Genomic DNA, 12,764 nt, shown 5'->3' on the forward strand with positions numbered 1-12,764 from the left:
CCTTTGTGCAATCACGTGCAATCCATACTGTGCCTGACACCGTCTGAGCCTGCCTCCTGAGACATATATTTTGAATGTGTACGCTATCCATACATGTTATCCGGGGATACGGTACCCTTTCTAACCTTTGTGCAATCACGTGCAATCCATACTGGGCCTAACACCGTCTGAGCCTGCCTCCTGAGACATATATTTTGAATGTGTACGCTATCCATACATGTTATCCGGGGAAACGGTACCCTTTCTAACCTTTGTGCAATCACGTGCAATCCATACTGGGCCTAACACCGTCTGAGCCTGCCTCCTGATGTATAGACATATATTTTGAATGTGTACGCTATCCATACATGTTATCTGGGGATTCGGTACCCTTTTTCACCTTTGTGCAATCACGTGTAATCCATACTGGGCGTGAGAACGGCTGGCGAGCTGTTAAGCAAGCTACAGCACCTGTGGTTTGCACACGTAAGTTTTTCATTTTTTCAGGAATGACGGTTAGGCCTAATTCCGGAACTGCGGTTGACCTGCACTTACTGGGAAATCATTGTTCGCGGGTAATAATTGTAATCAGTGATCCCCATCACTAACGTTGTTCAGCGGGTTATCTGCACCTGTAAGCGACAAACGCTGGCCTTTTCAGTGTAGCGCACATGCAGCCACGGACATGTAAGGGCATGACACACCAGTTATTGGCCAATCTCATGTGCCAGAGCCTCACGTGTCCCTCTAGTAAGCCGGACTCGGACCGCGGGGCATGACGGAGTCTCGTTCATTAACGGAATTAAGCTTGCAATGTGTGCATCTGTTCTGTAGCTGGCATGGTTGAGGTTTCCCAGGTGGAGTCGAATTTAACCGTAGGCTCCACTCCTGGTGGTGCCCTTCTGGACATTCCTTTAAGGTTCAGCTTTGCAACCATACTGCCCACGTAAAACAAACACTTTGCCTTCATGAACGCTGTTTGGAGGGTCATGACTCGTGGGAATAATGCCGCCCAATCAGTTAACCTGCTAGAGAGATCCTTCGTTGCTCCCAAGCATGACATCACACTCCCTAGGAAGAAGGTAATGCCACTGTGGCGACCGTACTCCTGGGGGCGACACAAGTGCACTGATGCCCAGCCACTGCTCGATGAATCTGCTGGTACATTGACCCAGACCACTACATTCCCCTCGCATGCTACACGACCTGAATCTGACCCTGATGAAACTCAGGTTACCCTTCCCATATACAGTTCCATCTTACACGGTGACAAAGAGGAAGCTGCAGATGAAAGTGCAGGTTCGGCCCACCCACCATCAGACACACCACCGTACTATCAGGGGCCCTGTGCCAGTGCCGTCGCCAACGAGTGGGCCCCCCCTGCTTGCCCAGGATCACAGCACTTGCAAAGTTGAAATACTGTGCAGTGAGATGGAAGATGGGGACGACGAGGAATCCAGACAAGTACAGGGATTCCCTAGCGAGGAGACTTATTTGATTGTTTTCAATGTTGGGACAGCAATTTTTGGGGAGCACTATACTCTGGAGAATGATAGATGGGGCCCACCATACACTGGAACATTCCAAAGGTGGACATCAGACACTGGAGCAGCATTTACAGGGCCCATTATACACTAGAGCATTAGAAATGGGGCCCATTATGTTTGGAGCATTATTTGGGCCCATAAGACAGTGGAGCTTCATCCATGGGGGCCAACATATACTGTAGCATTATGTGGAGCTCATCATATACTGTTTCAAACATTATATGGGACCAATGATTCTGTATGGAGAAATAGATGGGCCTCGTCATGAGATGTAAAAAGTGAGGTATTTTTCATTGTATTATACCGCTATTTCTCTGCCGTATCGGAGCATGATGAGTTGTGGTATGTGTTAAAGGGGCGCTCTTTCGCCCAAGGCACATGAAAACCTGCAGCCAGCCCTCCCCCCCCACAACTTTAGCCAAATAATCCCCTTTTTTCAGTGCGTAACTTGTATTATGAAGTTAATTAAGGTTGACAAGCTTAAGTAAGAAGAATTGATGCTTTTGGCATTCAAATGGGCACTGTAGGTGTGTTTCCTGTCCTCCTCTCACTGCCGACTTTTATTCCCCATTGACTTACATTGGGTTTCGTGTTTCGGGACGACCCCGACTTTTCCCTATAATCGGACGATCTTGCTCGACCCGACTTTCGGAAAAGTCGGGTTTCACGAAACGAAACGCGACCCTAAAAAAACAAAAGTCGCTCAACTCTAGTGCTCTGGAAGAGTTCCAGGAGGACAAACCTGAGCGTTGTCCCAGTGGAAAGTTGTATGTTCCTGACCAGTGGAAGAAGAGAGTGATGTCTGAAGTTCATTGCTCTGCTTTGGCTGGTCATCCAGGTATTTTTGGTACTAGAGATCTGGTGAGTCAGTCTTTTTGTTGGCCCTCCTTGTCTCGTGATGTCAGGAATTTTGTGCAGTCCTGTGGGACTTGCTCCCGGTCTAAATCGTGTTCTCGCTCTAGTGGGTTGTTGATGCCTTTGCCTGTCCCCAAGAGGCCATGGACCCATATTTCAATGGATTTCATCTCTGATATGCCTGTCTCTCAAAGGATGACTGTTATTTGGGTGATTTGTGATAGGTTCTCTAAGATGGTTCATCTTGTACCACTCCCTAAGTTGCCGTCTTCCTCTGAGTTGGTGCCCCTGTTTTTGCAACAGGTGGTTCGCTTGCACGGGATTCCTGAGAACATTGTATCTGACAGAGGAGTTCAGTTTGTGTCTAGGTTTTGGAGAACTTTCTGTTCCAAGCTGGGAATTCAGTTGTCCTTCTCCTCTGCTTTTCACCCTCAGACCAATGGGCAGACAGAGAGAACAAACCAGACCTTGGAGTCGTATTTGAGATGTTTTATTTCTGCTGATCAGGAAGATTGGGTTTCATTTTTGCCCTTGGCCGAATTTGCTTTAAATAATAGAGCTAGTTCTGCCACTTTGATGTCACGTTTTTTTTGTAACTTTGGGTTTCATCCTCGATTTTCTTCAGGGCAGGTGGAGCCTTCTGCCTGCCCAGGTGTTGACACTGTGGTGGAGAGAATGCACCAGATCTGGGACCAAGTGGTGAATAAGTTATCTCTCTCCCAGGAAAAGGCCCAGCGGTTTTCCAACCGATATAGGACCATTGGTCCCCAGTTTAAGGTTGGTGATATGGTGTGGTTATCATCAAAAAATATTGCTATGAAGGTGGCTTCTCCTAAGTTTAAGCCTAGATTTATTGGACCTTACAAGATTTTGGAGATTATTAATCCGGTCTCTTTTCGTTTGGCTCTTCCTGTCACATTTAAAATCCATAATGTGTTCCATAAGTCTTTGTTGAAGAGGTTTGTTGAACCTGTTGCTCCGGGGGTGGCACCTACAGACCCTGTATTGGTTGAAGGTAACATGGAGTATGAGGAAGAGAAAATACTGGATTCCCGTCTGGCTAGACGGAGACTCCAGTATTTGGTTAAGTGGAAGGGTTATGGTCAGGAGGATAATTCCTGGGTCTCTGCCTCTGATATTCATGCCAAAAGATTGGTGCGTGCCTTTCATCGGGCTCACCCTGATCGCCCTGGTGGCGTGGTTGAGGGTTCGGTGACCCCTCCTCAAGGGGGAGGTACTGTTGTGAGTTCATTTTCCCCTTCACCACTGAGGCCCGATGAACTCCCTCTTCTGGTAAAGAAAGGTAGTGAGCCTGATTATCAAGCACCTGAGCCTAATGATGATGACTGGCTGAGTGGAGTTACTGACTGGATGTAAGGCCGCCAATGCCCTTCTGCCCTGTGGGTGATTTCTCTGAGGGATTCTTGGAGACCAGTCTGAATTCCTGCTCTTCTAAAGCTAAGTTTTCTGCTCGGCTTTTTGCATTTGTGCTTTGACTTTGTTTTGCTTTGTTTTTCTGGATTTCTGCCATTCCCTGCTGGGGTGAGCTGAATTCCTTTAGCTCTGTCATTGAGAAAATACCTGAGTGCTGATATAGTTTTTTGAAGCCTAGCTGCTTCAGGGTCTTTTTCCATATCAGCCTGTTGGCTTATGTCTTTGATAGGGTTTTGGCAGATTGCAGACAGCAACCTTCCTTTCCTGTCCTGTTTAGTTAGCTTGGGCCCCATCGTTTGCTCAGCCTATCTTTCTATCTGTGTGAGTGTTTTTTCATCTTGCTTCACCTTCATTATATGTTGGGGGCTGCCTTTTACTTTGGGGTCTGCTCTGGGGCAGTTTAGATTTCCTTTTCTGTCTTTAGGCTATTTAGCTCTCCGGCTGTGATTGAGGGGTCTAGGGCACCGTAGGAACCCCCCACGGCTACTGCTAGTTGTGTTGATAGGTTCAGGGGTCTGCAATCTGATAGTTGCCAACTTCTCTGGTTTTCTGGACGTAGCTTCTATTTTTGTGTCTGCCTCCTACGGTGACTCTTTCATAACAGGTTTGTCAGAAACCGTAAAAGATACTATGGTGGGATTTCCCTCTGGTCTTGACGATTCTATGTTGTTAGCCATTCAGGTTGATCGGCATTTATGTGAACATAAAATTACACAGGAAATGCTGCCATCTGTTGAACAAATGTCTGAACCTATGCAATGTGATAGAGTTTTGTCTAGGGCGCAACGTCAGGAGTTTAGAAGGCGTAATAAGCTGTGTTTTTTCTGTGGAGATGCCTCTCATATTATTTCTGTCTGCCCTAAACGAGAGAAACGTTTTGCACACACATTTGCTGTAGGTGATGTACAACCTAAGTTTCTTCTGGCAATTACTCTGATCTGCTCCCTGTCCACATTTTCTGCCTTTGTGGATTCAGGAGCGGCCTTGAACCTAATGGATTTGGATTTTGCTAAACGTTGTGGTTTCCCTATGACACCCCTGCGGATGCCTATTCCTTTGACGAGTATTGATGCTCCTCCTTTGGCGAAGAATAAACCTCAGTTTTGGACCCAGGTGGTAATTCGGGTCGCCCCAGACCATCAGGAAAATTGCAGATTTTTGGTGTTGCATAATTTGCATGATACCAACGTGCTGGGGTTCCCCTGGTTGCAAATCCATAATCCAGTTTTGGATTGGAAATCTGTATCTGAGGTGAGTTGGGGTTGTCAGTGTGCTCTTAGTGACACTCCTGTTTTCTCCACCTCTCCCCAGTCGCATGAGGTTCCTGACTATTTGGCTGATTTTTATGAAGTGTTTAGTGAGAGTAAGTCTGCGTCTTTGCCTCCTCATAGGAGTTATGACTGTACAATTGAGCTGAGTCCGGGGTGTAAATTTCCCAAGGGTAGACTTTTTAATTTATCTGTACCCGAACATGAGGCTATGCGTTCTTATATTAAGGAGTCGTTGGAGAAGGGTCATATTAGACCATCCTCTTTACCCTTGGGTGCTGGGTTTTTTTTTGTGGCCAAGAAGGATGGTTCATTAAGGCCCTTTATTGACTATCGCTCCCTTAACAAAATTACTGTTAAATACTGTATCAGTATCCGTTACCCCTGATTTCTGACCTATTTTCTAGAGTTGAAGGTGCTTGCTGGTTTACCAAGCTTGACCTCAGGGGGCGTATAATCTTATTCGCATTAAGCATGGGGATGAATGGAAGACAGCGTTTAATACTCCGGAGGGACATTTTGAGTACCTGGTGATGCCTTTTGGGCTCACTAACGCCCCTTCTGTCTTCCAGTGCTTCATGAATGATATTTTCCGGGACTTTGTGGATAAGTTTCTGATCATCTATTTGGATGATATTTTGATCTTTTCCAGGGATTGGGACTCTCATGTGGAACATGTTCGGACTGTGTTCCGGATTTTGAGGGAAAACTCCCTGTATGTTAAGGGATCGAAATGTCTTTTTAGTGTACAGAAGATTTCATTTTTGGGATTTATTTTGTCTCCGTCATCTATTGAAATGGACCCGGCCAAGGTACAGGCCATTTATGATTGGGTGCAGCCCACTTCTTTGAAGGCTCTCCAGAAGTATTGGGGTTTTGCTAATTTTTATCGTAAGTTTATAGCCAATTTTTCTGTTATTGCCAAACCATTGACTGATTTGACTAAGAAGGGTGCTGATTTGCTGATTTGGTCTCCAGAGGCTATTTCTTCTTTTCAGGAGCTGAAGCGGAGGTTCACTTCTTCTCCGGTTTTGCGACAACCCGATGTCTCACTTCCATTTCAGGTGGAGGTGGATGCTTCAGAGACTGGTGCAGGAGCTGTTTTGTCCCAAAAAGATCCTGTAACATCTAAAATGAACCCCTGTGCCTTCTTTTCCCGAAAGTTCTCTCCTTCGGAACGCAACTATGATGTGGGGAATCGAGAACTGTTGGCCATGAAGTGGGCATTTGAGGAGTGGAGACATTGTTTGGAGGGAGCTAGACATCAAGTTGTGGTCCTCACTGACCACAACAATTTGATCTACCTTGAGTCGGCTAAACGCTTGAATCCGAGACAGGTCAGGTGGGCCTTGTTTTTCACACATTTTGATTTTGTGGTCTCCTTTCTTCCGGGCACTAAGAACGTTAAGGCTGATGCCCTCTCTAGGAGTTTTTTGGCTGATTCTACTATTGTGAGCAAGCCTGCTACCATCTTAGGTAGGTGGTTCTTTCTGCCATCTCGCCTGATTTGAGACGTGCTCTGGAGAAGTTTCAGGAGGATAAGCCTGAGCGTTGTCCCAGTGGTAGGTTGTATGTTCCTGACCAGTGGAAGAGGAAAGTGATGTCTGAGGTTCATTGCTCCGCGTTGGCTGGTCATCCAGGTATTTTTGGTACTAGAGATCTGGTGAGTCGGTCTTTTTGGTGGCCCTCCTTGTCTCGTGATGTCAGGAATTTTGTGCAGTCCTGTGGGACTTGCTCCCGGTCTAAATCGTGTTCTCGCTCTAGTGGGTTGTTGATGCCTTTGCCTGTCCCCAAGAGGCCATGGACCCATATTTCAATGGATTTCATCTCTGATATGCCTGTCTCTTATGAAGTTAATTAAGGTTGACAAGCTTAAGTAAGAAGAATTGATGCTTTTGGCATTCAAATGGGCACTGTAGGTGTGTTTCCTGTCCTCCTCTCACTGCCGACTTTTATTCCCCATTGACTTACATTGGGTTTCGTGTTTCGGGACGACCCCGACTTTTCCCTATAATCGGACGATCTTGCTCGACCCGACTTACGGAAAAGTCGGGTTTCACGAAACGAAACGCGACCCTAAAAAACCAAAAGTCGCTCAACTCTAGTGCTCTGGAAGAGTTCCAGGAGGACAAACCTGAGCATTGTCCCAGTGGAAAGTTGTATGTTCCTGACCAGTGGAAGAAGAGAGTGATGTCTGAAGTTCATTGCTCTGCTTTGGCTGGTCATCCAGGTATTTTTGGTACTAGAGATTTGGTGAGTCGGTCTTTTTGGTGGCCTGCCTTGTCTCGTGATGTCAGAAATTTTGTGCAGTCCTGTGGGACTTGCTCCCGATCTAAGCCTTGTTCTCGTTCTAGTGGGTTGTTGATGCCTTTGCCGGTGCCCAGGAGGCCATGGACCCATATTTCAATGGATTTTATTTCTGATCTGCCTGTCTCTCAGAGGATGACTGTTATCTGGGTGATTTGTGATAGATTCTCTAAGATGGTCCATCTTGTACCACTCCCTAAGTTGCCATCTTCCTCAGAGTTGGTGCCCTTGTTTTTGCAACAGGTGGTTCGCTTGCACGGGATTCCTGAGAACATTGTATCGGACAGAGGAGTTCAGTTTGTCTCTAGATTCTGGAGGACCTTTTGTTCCAAGTTGGGAATTCAGTTGTCCTTCTCCTCTGCATTTCACCCTCAGACCAATGGGCAGACGGAGAGAACAAACCAGACTTTGGAGGCTTATTTGAGATGTTTTATATCTGCTGATCAGGATGATTGGGTCTCATTTTTACCCTTGGCTGAATTTGCTTTAAATAATAGAGCTAGTTCTGCCACTTTGATGTCACCCTCTTTCTGTAACTTTGGGTTTCATCCTCGATTTTCTTCAGGGCAGGTGGAGTCTTCTGCCTGTCCAGGGGTTGACACTGTGGTGGAAAGAATGCAGCAGATTTGGGACCAAGTGGTGGATAAGTTGTCTCTTTCCCAGGAAAAGGCCCAGCGGTTTTCTAACCGGCATAGGACCATTGGTCCCCGGTTTAAGGTGGGTGATATGGTCTGGTTGTCATCAAAGAATATCTCTATGAAAGTGGCTTCTCCAAAGTTTAAACCTAGATTTATTGAACCTTACAAGATTTTGGAGATTATTAATCCTGTCTCTTTTCGGTTGGCTCTTCCTGTCACATTTAAGATTCATAATGTGTTTCATAAGTCCTTGTTGAAGAGGTTTGTTGAACCAGTGGTTCCTATGGCGGCACCTCCTGACCCTGTGTTGGTTGAAGGTAACATGGAAAATGAGGTAGAGAAGATACTGGATTCCCGTCTGGCTAGACGGAGACTCCAGTATTTGGTTAAGTGGAAGGGTTATGGTCAGGATGATAATTCCTGGGTCTCTGCCTCTGATATTCATGCCGAAAGATTGGTGCGTGCTTTTCATCGGGCTCATCCTGATCGGCCTGGTGGCTTGGATGAGGGTTCGGTGACCCCTCCTCAAGGGGGAGGTACTGTTGTGAGCTCATCTGTTCATTCACCTTTTGTGTCCGAGGATCTCCCTCTTCTGGTGAAGGAAGGTAGTGAGGCTGATTTGGATGAATGAAACCAAACACCTGATCAGGTGGACTGTGACTGGGTAACAGGAACTTCAGACAGGATATAAGGCAGCCGACGCCCTTCTGAGTGGCTGGTGATTTCTCTGCTGGATTCTTGGAGACCAGTCTGATTCCTGCTTCCCAAAGATAAGTTTTTGCTCTGCTATTGAACTTATTAGTTTTGGTTTTGTTTACCTTGTTTTTTGAGTTCAGCCATCCCCGGCTGGGGGTGTGCTGGATTCTTATTCCTTGCTCAGTGTTCTCTTTTGCTCTGCTTTCAGAATATTCTGAGTGCTGATATAGGGTTTGAAGTCTAGTGACTTCAGGGTCCTTTTTGCTTATCAGTTGTGTTGGTAATATTTTTAGCAGGGTTTTCTCGGATTGCAGACAGCAGCTTTTCTGTCCTGTCCTTTTTAGTTAGCTTGGGCCCCATCGTTTGCTCAACCTATCTTTCTATCTGTGTTAGTGTTTTCATCTTGTTTCACCGTCATTATATGTTGGGGGCTGCCTGTTGCTTTGGGGTCTGCTCTGGGGCAGTCAGTTTTTCGCTTTTCTCTCTTTAGGCTTATTTAGATCTCCGGCTGTGACGAGGTGTCTAGGATCACCGTAGGAACACTCCACGGCTACTGCTAGTTGTGTGATAGGATTAGGGGTCTGCAATCTGCTAGTTTCCAACCTCTCTGATTTTCTGGGCTGAGTTTGTGTTTTGTTTTTTCCTCCTCGGTGACTCAATCATAACAGTTAATGGTAGAATAGTTCATGACGCCACCCGTGGTGTTTGGCAAGTAAAGTGTTGAGCCAACGCTGCATGCAGATCCGCTGGGACTGATGGTGTGGTGCAGCAGGGATGGTATAGCTCCACACAGGTGGAGCTGTAGTCCCAGGGCAGTGTAGGTACAATGGATGAGGAGAGGCGCAGAATGGTATGGATGCTGGTACTCAGGTGTAACGGTGCGGGAATAACTGGAGGACACCAGTGTATGCGGTTCCAAAGCTTTACTCACTGTTTGCAGTTCACACAACTGCCTGCCTCCGTACTGTGTTCTCCAGGTCAGGGCTCCAGCCAACCTCCAGGCAGGATAGGATTCTCCCTTCCACACTCCGCCAACATGTACCTTACTGAACGACTCCTCCAATGCGCCTTTAGGTGCGAAGCACTCCAGTACTTAGTTACCCTGGAATGCCTCTCTCTAGGTGTTCCTAGTCTTTACTTGTATGACAGACAGCTGTAGCCTGCTTCGGGGACTCCTCACTGCGTCCCGGCTCTCTATTCAGTTGCTGTTGTGTCCCAAGTCTATGATGGGAGCAAGGCGTTAGCGGCTCACTACTCCACCGGTGTCTGTTGCCGGACATAAAGATCCAATCAACCTCGGTGACCGGGCCCCGGCCTTTGCGCTCTCTGGACTGGAAGGGTTCTCTATATTTCTTCAACCAGCTTCCCACCGTCCTTCTATTCTCCTTCGTTCTGATCTGTTCTATCTCTCTTATGGAAGGTTAGGTTATCAATCTTATCAGTCTCTTTCTCTGGTCTTTCTCATGCCAGCAGCCCAGATCACTGGGACCTGCTGCAGCACGTCCCTCAGACACCCATCTTCTCTCTTCTCCTCTAACCAACTAACCCACTAACTTTCACACTTCCCACTCTTTTGTATCATCTCACTCCACACGCCTCCCAGCACATCTCGTGTTACGAAGCAGGGTTCCACAAGGGGTGCTCTGCTAACCCCCAGCCTGAAGCTGTTAGGTAGCCCCACTGAACTATCCTGTGTGTGGAATGCAGGTGTGGAGTGTGGTCAGGAGTTCCCACCTTACCTGGATGGTGGGGCACTACACCTTAGGAGAAGGTGCAGTACCTCTGTGGCGACTGAAGCCTCAGGGGCGCCACATATGCAGATGACACTCAGATCTACCTCTCTGGCCCAGATGTCACCTCTCTGCTGTCCAGAATCCCGTAGTGTCTATCAGCCATATCCTCCTTTTTCACCTCTCACTTCCTAAAACTCAACGTAGACAAAACTGAACTCATTATCTTTTCTCCATCTCACGTATCTTCCCTACCCGATCTATCTATTATGGTAAACGGCATCACGCTCTCTCCCGCACCTGAAATCCGCTGCCTTGGAGTAACTCTCGACTCTGCCCTGTCCTTCAAACCACACGTCCAAACTCTTGCCACCTCCTGACGCCTCCAACTCAAAAATATTTCCAGAATCCATCCCTTCCTCAGTCCTCAATCTAATAAAACTCTTGTACATGCCCTAATCATCTCCTGCCTTGACTACTGCAACACTCTCCTCTGTGGCCTCCCTGCTAACTCTCTTGCACCACTCCAGTCTGTCCTCAATTCTGCTGCCCGACTAATCCACCTCTCTCCTCGCTACTCCCCTGTCTCTCCCCTCTGCAAATCCCTCCATTGGCTCCCAATTCCCCAACGAATCCAATTCAAACTACTAACACTGACCTACAAAGCCATCCACAACCTTTCCCCTCCCTATATCTCTGAACTAATCTCCCAATATCTTCCCTCATGTACTCTTCGATCCTCCCAAGACCTCCTACTCTCCTCCACACTTATTCGTTCCTCACACAACTGCCTCCAAGATTTCTCCCGAATATCCCCTATTGTCTGGAATACCATGCCTCAACACGTCCGATTATCTACCACCCTCGAATCCTTCAAACGGAACCTGAAAACCCATCTTTTCGGGTAAGCTTACAGCCTGCAATGACCATTCTGCCGCTTCACCACCGCCTGAGCTGCCGCCTCATCACCACCAGAGATGCTGCACCCCCGACCTTCTGTCTCTTCCCCACTATCCCGTAGAATGTAAGTCCACAAGGACAGGGTCCTCTCCCCTCTGTACCAGTCCGTCATTGTAAATTTGTTTACTGTTAACGATATCTATAACTTTGTATGTAACCCCCCTTCTCAGGTACAGCACAATGGAATTAATGGCGCTATATAAATAAATAATAATAATAATTTCCCCAGTGCACCCATCTCCTCAGTGCAGCCATCTCCCTAGTGCACCCATCTCCTCAGTGTACCCATCTCCCCAGTGCAGCCACCTCCTCAGTGCAGCCATCTCCTCAGTGTACCCATCTCCTCAGTGCAGCCATCTCCCTAGTGCAGCCATCTCCTCAGTGTACCCATCTCCCCAGTGCAGTCATCTCCTCAGTGCACCCATCTCCCTAGTGCAGCCATCTCCCTAGTGCAGCCATCTTCTCAGTGTACCCATCTCCTCAGTGCAGCCATCACCCAGTGCAGCCATCTCCTCAGTGTACCCATCTCCTCAGTGCACCCATCTCCTTAGTGCACCCATCTCCTCAGTGCACCCATCTCCCTAGTGCACCCATCTCCTCAGTGTACCCATCTCCCTAGTGCAGTCATCTCCCTAGTGCAGCCATCTCCTCAGTGCAGCCATCTCCTCAGTACACCCATCTCCTCAGTGCACCCATTCCCTCAGTGCACCCATCTCCTCAGTGCACCCATCTCCTCAGTGCACCCATCTCCTCAGTGCACCCATCTCCCTAGTGCACCCATCTCCTCAGTGTACCCATCTCCCTAGTGCAGTCATCTCCCTAGTGCAGCCATCTCCTTAGTGCAGCCATCTCCCTAGTGCACCCATCTCCTCAGTGCACCCATTCCCTCAGTGCACCCATCTCCTCAGTGCACCCATCTCCTCAGTGCAGCGATCTCCCTAGTGCAGGTATCTCCTCAGTGCACCCATCTCCCTAGTGGAGCCATCTTCTCAGTGCACCAATCTCCCTAGTGCAGCCATCTTCTCAGTGCACCCATCTCCCTAGTGCAGCCATCTTCTCTGTGCAGCCATCTCCTCAGTGCACCCATTTCCTCAGTGCACCCATCTCCTCAGTGCACCCATCTCCTCAGTGCACCCATCTCCTCAGTGCAGCGATCTCCCTAGTGCAGGTATCTCCTCAGTGCACCCATCTCCCTAGTGGAGCCATATCCTCAGTGCACCAATCTCCCTAGTGCAGCCATCTTCTCAGTGCACCCGTCTCCCTAGTGCAGCCATCTTCTCTGTGCAGCCATCTTCTCAGTGCACCCGTTTCCCCAGTGCAGCCATCTCCTCAGTGCCCCCATCTCCCTAG

This window comes from Dendrobates tinctorius, unplaced genomic scaffold (assembly GCF_039654945.1).
Source record: "Dendrobates tinctorius isolate UK_male_01 unplaced genomic scaffold, ASM3965494v1 ptg000005l, whole genome shotgun sequence".
NCBI classification, from domain to species: domain Eukaryota; kingdom Metazoa; phylum Chordata; class Amphibia; order Anura; family Dendrobatidae; genus Dendrobates; species Dendrobates tinctorius.